Genomic DNA, 9,506 nt, shown 5'->3' with positions numbered 1-9,506 from the left:
AAATACCCAGTAGTGGGATGGCTGGGTCATATGGTATTTCTATTTTTGATTTTTTGAGAAATCTCCATACTGTTTTCCATAGTGGTTGCACCAGTTTGCATTCCCAGTAGCAGTGTATGAGGGTTCCCTTTTCTCCACACCCTCTCCAACATTTGTTATTTTTTGTCTTGGTAGTTATAGCCATTCTGACAGGTGTAAGGTGATAGTAGTTTTATTGTAGTTTTGATTTGTGTTTCCCTAATAATTAGTGATGTTGAACATCTTTTCATGTGCCTATTGGCCATCTGTATATGTCTGTTCATATCCTCTGCCCATTTTCTGGTGGGATTTTTTGAGGGTTTTTTGTTGAGTTGTAGAAGTTATTTATATATTTTGGAAATTAACCCCTTGTCAGATACATGATTTGCAAATATTTTCTCCTAGTTTGTGGATTGTCTTTTCATTTTGTTCACGGTTTACTTTGCCTTGCAGAAGCTCTTTAGTCTGATGCAGTCCCATTTGTTTATTTTTTCTTTTGTTTCCCTTGCCTGAGTAGACACGGTATTTGAAAAGATGCTGCTAAGAGTGCACTGCCTAGGGGGCCAACCTAGTGGCATAGCGGTTAAGTTCTCACATTTCTGCTTTGGTGAACCAGCAGCCCGGGGTTCACTGGTTTGGATCATAGGAACAGACCTACATACTGCTTGTCAGGCCATGCTGTGGCAGGCATATAAAATAGAAGAGGATGGGCACAGAGGTTAGCTTAGGGCCAATCTTCCTCAGCAAAAAAGAGGAGGATTGGCGGTGGATGTTAGCTCAGGGCTCATCTTCCTCAAAAAAAAAAAAGAGAGAGTACTGCCTATATTTTCTTCTAGGAGTTTTATGGTTTCAGGTCTTACGTTCAAGTCTTTCATCCATTTTGAGTTAATTTTTGTGTTTAGTGTAAGATAATGGTCTACCTTCATTCTTTTACATGTGGCTGTCCAGTTTCCCAATACCGTTTATTGAAGAGACTTTCCTTTCTCCATTGTATGTTCTTGGCTCCTTTGTCAAAGATTAGCTGTCCATAGATGTGTGGTTTTATTTCTGGGCTTTCAATTCTGTTCCATTGACCTGTGTGTTTGTTTTTGTGCCAGTACCACACTGTTTTGATTACTGTAGCTTTGTAGTATATTTTGAAGTCAGGCATTGTGATGCCTCCAGATTTCTTCTTTTTTCTCAAGATTGCTTTTGCTGTTTGGGGTCTTTTGTTGTTCCATATAGATTTTAGGATTCTTTGTTGTATTTTCATGAAGAATGTCATTGGGATTTTGATTAGGATTGCACTGAGTCTGTAGATTGCTTTAGGTAATATGGACATTTTAACTATGTTTATTCTTCCAATCCATGAGCATGGAATATCTTTCCATTTCTTTATGTCATCTTCAATTTCTTTCGATAATGTCTTATAGTTTTCAGTGTATAGGTCTTTCACCTCCTTGGTTAAATTTATCCCTAGATGCTTTATTCTTTTTGTTGTGGTTGTAAATGGAATTGTAGTCTTGACTTCTCTTTCTGTTAGCTCTTTATTAGTGTATAGAGATGCAACTGATTTTCGTAAGTTGATTTTGTACCCTGCAGCTTTGCTGTAGTTGTTGATTATCTCTGATAGTTTTCGGGTGGCTTCTTTAGGGTTTTCTACGTATAGGATCATGTCACCCACAAACAGCAAGAGTTTCCCTTCTTCATTTCCAGTTTGGATCCCTTTTATTTCTTTTTCTTGCCTAACTGCTCTGGCCAAAACCTCAAGTACTATTTTGAATAGGAGTGGCAAGAGTGGCCCCCTTGTCTTGTTCCTGTTCTCAGAGGGATGGTGTTCAGTTTTTCCCCATTGAGTATGATGTTGGCTGTGGGTTTGTCATATATGGCCTTTATTATGTTGAGGTACTTTTCTTCTTTACCCATCTTATTAAGAGTTTTTATCATAAATGGATATTGGATCTTGTCAAGTGCTTTCTCTGCCTCTATTGAGATGATCATATTGTTATTCTCATTTTGTTAATGTGTTCTGTCACATTGATTGATTTGCAGATGTTGAACCATCCCTGTGTCCCTGGTATAAATCCCACTTGATCATGGTGTATGATCCTTTTAATGTATTGCTATATTCATTTTGCCAATATTTTGTTGAGGATTTTTACATCTATGTTCATCAGCAATATTGGCCTGTAATTTTCCTTCTTTGTATTGTCCTTGTCTGGTTTTGGTATCAGAGTTATTGCTTTTTTATGTTTTTAAATATGAGCATGCTATCATTGCAATTATCCAACTGATATTTAAGCTCCTTTTACGTGCCAAGCACCATGCCAGGCATTGGCAAGAAAAGGTGAATAAAATCACTTTTGCTTTGAGAACATAGTCTAGTCAATTTTTTTGGTTTGTTTTTATTTTTTATCTTGAAACTGGACCCCAGGTTGAGAAGTCCTTGCATCTGAGGGCTGCATGTCTACATCTTATTGATAGCAATGATCATTTTAGAGGCTCTGCATCATTTGGGATGTGACAGATTTGAGTCCAGAGCACACACAGAAGTTCTTTTCTTGGTAACCATTTTCTCCTAAAGTGTCAGCATGACCGGCTTCAAACAATTTGTGGAAGGTGTCACGTTGGGATAGATTCACTGAAAAATCTCTGACGTGCTTCTGTGGACCACATTTGACTCAAGAGCTGTTTACTAACTGTGCCAACTCTAGAGGAAAGAGAACTGGGCTAAGTCAGAAGAATGGGTTTAAATCTTGTCTTTGCCTTTGACTGAGTGATGTTGAGCTAAGCACTTGAATTTTCTGTGCTTCAGGAGAATCAGTAGAAATAGGGAAACACGGCCACAGTGTTCTTGTGAATATTACATACAACAACGTAGGTTAAAATGCCTTGAAAAAAATTTGTTCCTCGTGTGTATGGTGATAATCTTGCTCCAAATGTCTTAAAGCTAATGAAGCTTTGGAGCGTCAACTCGGATGCCGGCAGGAGCCAGGCAGACACCATGGGTAAGTGAATCAGTTAGGTTGAGCTTGAGACACAGCCCTTTCTCAGAGGGCAGCCGCCACACAGCCCACCCCAGGGCGGTGGTGCTGGAAGACAGGTCGTGGATGTCAGAGCTTCCAAGTTTTAAAAAGAAGCCACATAGGCTCTGGACATTTGTAAATGTTGGCTCAAAATTTCTTTTTATGCATTTCCAAAAGATCACACCTGGCCCACAGGCCTCCAGTTTGTGACCCGTTATCTTTACTGCAGGTTCTTTGACGGGGCAGTGAGAGAACTAACATCACACAGCACACAGCAAGCCTTCCACAAGGCCACTGTAGATGTCATTCCCTGATGGAGAGGTCCACACTCAGCCATGCTAGATCGCACTCCCTCCCAGTCTCTTTAGGCCTCGCCAGCCCACATGCAGGGAAGTGCACTTCACCCCCTCTCCTGGCAGCTCTGCTAAAAGAGCGAGCCCTCCCGGGATCGAAGTGAATTCTCAAGCGAAAATTTCTACCTCAGGATAATAAAACAAAACAGAAAAATCCAGAAAAGATGTGAGCAATCTAATGTACTCTATCTACTTTCCACCCCACCCCAACCAAGCCCCATTCCTTACCATTAACGCCTTATTCTGCAGAGCACTGAATTCTTGTCCAAGCTCTGTCACTTACTAGTTGTTTTGGGTCTTTGAATCTCAGTTTCTTCATCTACAAAATGGGAACAGAAACTTCTGTCTCAAAGGGCCATGAGGATTAAGTCAAATGCTATATGTGAGAGAGCTTAGCCATCTGTGAGACATTATGAAAATATAAAATATGCTTATTACTAATAAGGGGTCAGATTGAGGAACCTGTGGAAGTGTTCAAGTAGGTTTTCAGTGTGCTTCAGAAACAGCCCTTGGGTAGCACTCAAAGCATGCTGCAGAGACGGGAGGGGCCAGAGTAAAGAGAGCAGTGGGTGCTGGAGGTGAGTGGTGCTGAAGGGCCTTGACATGGAGGATGGACGGAAGGGACTGCAGATGTGAGAGAGGGTGTGGGGAAGGGGGCAGCAATGGCAGTCCTGAAGCTGTGGTCTGAGTGACTTGGAAGATAAGGATGACATTAACCCAAATGGGTAATTTACTTATGTGTTTAACAATGTTCATTGACTGCACATTTTTTCCCAGGCACTGGTCTGGGGGCATGGAGTACATCCAAGAATGCTACACATAAGTTCCCCGTTCTCATAGGCTTGCATTCTTGAGGGGCATCATGGATTTTTTATTCTTTTTTTTTTTTTTGCTGAGGAAGATTCACCCTGAGCTAACACCTGTGCCAATCTTCCTCTATTTTGTATGTGGGTTGCTGCCACAGCATGGGCACTGACGAGTGATGTAGGTCTGTACCAAGGAACTGAACCTGGGACGCAGAAGCAGAGGCCGCTGAATTTAACCACTAGGTCATGGGGCTGCCCTGGCATTGTGGATCTTTGCCTGCTGCTAAGATGAGATGTTCACACTCCAGTCCAAGAATGAGCTTGAGTTGGTGTGATCTGAAATGCAGACAGAGTAGCTCTTTCTAAATGAGAGTCTTTACATCTAAGATAGGTCTCTGGAAATGTTGTAAGATTTGTTTTTCTTTCTTACTTTTTAATATGGAAAATCTCAAACATATATAAAAGTAGAAAAACTAGTATAATGAACTCCCGTGCATACATTATCCAACTTCAATAATTATCAACTTACAGCCAATTCATCAACACTCCTATCCATTTCTATCCCCCCTTGCCCCTATTTATTTTAAAGCAATTCTCAGACATTGTATCATTTCATTGGTGTTAAATATTTTAATGTGTATCTCTAAAAGATCAAGACTTTTTGGATACATAACCACCATATCATTGTGACACCTAAAAAAATGAGCAATAATCTTTCTGCTTACTAAAAGGAACTACTCTGAAGTTGCTGACGTTCACCTTTAAAGAGTTTATGTAGGCAGCTGTAGTTTTTAGGAGTCCTCTCACCAAAGGAGAGGATCAATGGAAAACAATGTATTTGGAAATCTGTGTGCTGTTTGTATCTTGCCACATGAAGGAGGCAGATAATAAGTAAAGAAATAAGTAAAGTAGACAATTGCAGCTAACACTAAGTGCCAGAAGGAAAAGGAAGCAAGGCGGTGTGGTGGCATTCGGAGGTGGGGGGGCCTCCTCTCATCCGAAGGCAGAGTCGGAGTGGATCCTTTCAGAGAGAGGGAGCGGCAGAGCAGACACCGTGCTGGGGAGGGGCCGGTGAGGCTGGAATGAAGGGAGAGAAGGGGACACTGGTAGGAATCAAGCTGCAGCCATTGGAAAGGGGCCGCGAGTTTTTATTCTAAGTGTGAAGGGAAAGTATTGGAAGGTTCCGGGATGGGAGGTTAGCCGATTTATATTTTTTAAAAAGTAGCCCAGGCTGCTATGTGGAGAATGGTAGGAGCAGGGAGACTAATCAGGGACCCTAGCAGTTTTCGCCCCATATCCTATAGGGTGGTAGAAACAAATGGAAAGAATTGGATGAATAGGGGAGATCTTCTTAGAAAGAGATGAAAGAGAACCAGCAGGTTTGAAGATGGCTGTGGCAAATTCATTTTTAAAGTGTTAAGGATAAGGTGCTAATGGACTGGTTTGAGGGGTGGGGTGAAGCTATTGAGGGCATCCATCAAAATAGCTGGTTGGTCCTGCACGGTGGGCAGCATGCTGCATTCAGGGACCTGCTCTCCAGCCAGTCGAACATTCTGGCGAGCCCACTCCTCCTATGCGTGCCAAGCCATGATGATGCAATGATGCTCATCCATGCCTCTCTTCCTTCACAGTGAGTGGAAAAAAACTTCCTTCATAAAAAAAAAAAAAAATGCCACAGCTACTGCCTTGGGGAAAGTCTTTGTCCTCAATTTTGGCAAAATAAATTGTTTTTATGGGTCTTCTAGACTGAGAACAAAATGGGCAGTAATTGAAGCGGGAAAAACTAGAGGGAGATTTTCTTCTGGCTTCTTCTTTCCAATGTCCCCACCCCACTCAGTCTCCCTCAGTGCTGAGGAGGGAGAATGAGGAACAGCTGTGACAGGGGACAGGGTGATGGAAGGGGTTTCAGAAAGGTTTCACAGAAAAATGTCTTCCTTCATTCAAGGAACATTTTTAAGTACTTTCTGCATGTTCAGGACTATGTCAGGCACTAATGGGCCTAAAAAAGGAAAAGGAAGATGCAGTCAGTCTATCCTCAAATTGTTTTCATCTAATGAGGGAGAGAATATACATTTATTAGAAACCAGTAGGGAGGCAAAATAAAGTGAAGTAGGCTGGAGAGACAGGTTGGTGTGAATAAGAAACAAAACCGACATTTCTGTAAGGATACCTGAGGAGTAAATACCTTATTTCCCAAACCTAACATCATCCCTTCTCCTTGACCTCACGATTCTATCTTTCCTCTGGAAGTATTGATTTTCTTAGGGAAGGAACTCCATAGTTTTAACCACCATATTTTCTAAAGCCAAAAATCTGGATACATGGTGTGACAGTGAATTTTCTCCCCCTAATTCTCAAAATTATTTATATGAAAAGATTTACAAAGACACAATAATTAGATCATAGTTGATGATCAAATTAGCAAATTATCTTTATTGGAAAAAGGTATAATTAGGTGTCCTGGAAAATCTGGAACGGATGTCTTATAATGTCACTTGCTGCACTGTCAATGTCTTCCCTGTCCCCCCTTGGCATGGCTGCCAAAATTTGGCCTAGTCTCTTTGAGAAAGGGGGCCTAACCTGAATGGTTTAAAAGATTATAAATCGGTCCCTGGACTAAACTGGCTGATCCACAGAACTGTGAGTTGTTCTCGTCTAACTTGAACTTGGCTTAGAGCAACCCAGCAACTGGGAAGTCTCTGCCATGGTTTACTGACCTGGTGCTGCTAAGGTATTTTTAAAGTAGTTCCCCTGCTTTCACGGTCATCGGTGTTTCAGAAGATTTGGAACTAAGTGGTCCAAAGGGCACTCCGAGGTTTGTCCAGGGACTGAGGAGGGGGCTGCTTCTCCTGGGCCACAGTGGGGAGGAGGGGCGGAGAGTGCAGTGGGGCAGACACCAGACAGCGAGGCTTCCTGTGGGATTTATTCCATTCATCTCAGTCCATCGGGAATTGAGGGGCACCTGCGTACATCATCAGAACTAGCACCATGAGAAGCTAGAAAAGAAGTACTCGGTAAAATGGGCTCAAGACTACAAATGCTTACAGGGACCAGGCTGGTAAGAGCAACGAACTAGTGGGTAGGTACAAAGAATACATAGTGCCCTCGATTTTTTATTTATCTATTTTTGAAATATTTTTCTATTTACTATAAGGAAAAGTACAAGCATAATGATAGATGGCCATTGATTCTACTTTGGTATGAAGAACACAATAAGGAGCAGCGAGGACCGTAGTACACTGGAGAGTGCAGGCCGTGTGTAAAGCAGGTGGGAGTGGCAGTCCCAATTAAGCTCTGACTCTAGTCAGCCCAGTGTGGACAAATTTTTTTTTCAAGAGAAACCAGATGTCGGTATTCTTATGTGAGATCTTCATATTTCCAATTGTTGGCATCTAATTAAAACATTTAGAAAATATCCTATGAGCCATAATTCTGTGGTCAAACAAAACGGATTTCATTCCCTGAAGAAATGGATCCTGCCCTTAAGTAAGTTGCCATATTTCTGGATGGCTAACACATACTAATTTGAGCAAAATGAGTATGTCTCTAGCATGTAATGGGCGCTTAATATATGTCCAACTCCTTCCTCTCTTTCCCACTCTAACACGATATTTTGGTGATAGAAAAAAGATCAGTGACAGATTTTTCATGTCTTTCCTACTCCTTCCTAAGAGGGGTGAACTCCCTTCCTCCAGTTGGAGAAGGATAGTGGGTGCTAATAAGGGTGATGGGTAAGGAGGTTAGTAGAGAGCTGCATTTCTCTGCTCAAGAATGAGCTCATGGACAGAGACTCTGGAGAGGAAAAGAAAGGCTGGGACAAATGGGGGAAAAAAAGCACAGGAGAGAAAGATTCAGGGCAGCCACTGATGGAAAAAGCAACTTTAAGAAACGAGAGAGAGCAGCTTAAAGGGAACTTAAAATATTTCCCCATGTGGTATGCACATAATCTCCTGCTCTGACACCCAAGACATTAAAAAACATCTATAGTGCCCTTCAATGCATTTATAGTCATATTTGTATTTACTTTCATGTAAGAACAAGACAGCTAGGTTGGTTGACAGGGGACTGTGCCACAATAAATGGAAATGACTAAAGGTGACAAAAGTGTGCTGACTGTGTTTTGCCAACCAAGAATGGGAAGAGCTCAAGATCTGGCAACAGAGTAAGGTATTTGACCATAAAGGAATGTCATAAAAAATCTAGGTCCTGGGATTGGCCACTTTAGCAAGAAGAGAATGCTCCCTGAGAAGAGGGGAGGTGAGGGCAGAGGATGACGGGAGGTGAGGGTGTGCCTGGTGCATCCTGGCCCACAGGTGTACGGGGGCGGCTGAGCAGAGGCTTTACGCCAAGGATACATCTCCTTTTCATGTTAGAAGAGGGACCTGGGTCATGATCAGCTGTAGCTTGGCTTTAAGTCTGGTCAAGGCTACAAGCTTTCTCCCTCACCTTCAGTGGGTCAAAAGGACTGCAGGTAAGACCCTCAACATCACATCCCTAGAGGCCAGACTGTCAGACATAGTAGCTCCAGGGACTGGATTTTAGAACATTTTTATACATGCAATGGGCATTTGTAACTTCATGGTTATACTTTTCCTGTCTGTAGGCTGAAGCTCTGGACATCCAGCGTGGGAGCTAGCTGGTTGTGCTGTCGGTCATCTACGTGAGCCTGGCACACAGCAAACTCAAGAGGTTGGCTCCTGTGAAGATGTTTTTGAACCCAGGGCAGGCCATCTATCTCAGGGTGCTCACAAAGGTGGGAGAAGAGAGGTGCAGCGAAGGGGTCCGGAAGTCTGGTTCTGGCCCTGGCTTCCTCATTGGCTGTCAAGTACTGGGCAGGCCAACTAATCTCCAGGGACCTCAGTGTAAAATGAGAACATTCCTGGCTTTGCATGTGAGGGTTAAAAGATATAGATGTGAAAGCCCTTGGAAATGTAATAATAATAGCTGACATTTTCTGAGTGCTAACTATGAGCCAGGCGCCACATCACTTCATTTAATCCTCACAACACCTTTGTGACATAAGTATTATTATCCTTATTTTACAGATGAGGACACTAAGGCATGGAGAGGTTAAATAACTTATCCAGGGTCACACAGCTAGTGGTCTGACTCCAGGGTTAACTACCACACTATATATCTCAGAGACATTATTAACCAGGACAGTCATGGTCAAGAGGCTTTGGAATCAGACAAAGCTGGGTCTGCCTTAGCTCTATGGCCTTGGAAAAGTTAGTTAATGTCTCTATGCCTCAGTTTCCTCATATGTAAAATACGGATAATAAATTTATTTGCCTCAGAGTGTTGTTGTTAGGTGAGGCATAGGA

This window comes from Equus asinus, chromosome 20 (assembly GCF_041296235.1).
Source record: "Equus asinus isolate D_3611 breed Donkey chromosome 20, EquAss-T2T_v2, whole genome shotgun sequence".
NCBI lineage: Eukaryota > Metazoa > Chordata > Mammalia > Perissodactyla > Equidae > Equus > Equus asinus.
The sequence above is the reverse complement of the archived record's forward strand: the minus strand, read 5'-3'. Positions refer to the sequence as shown.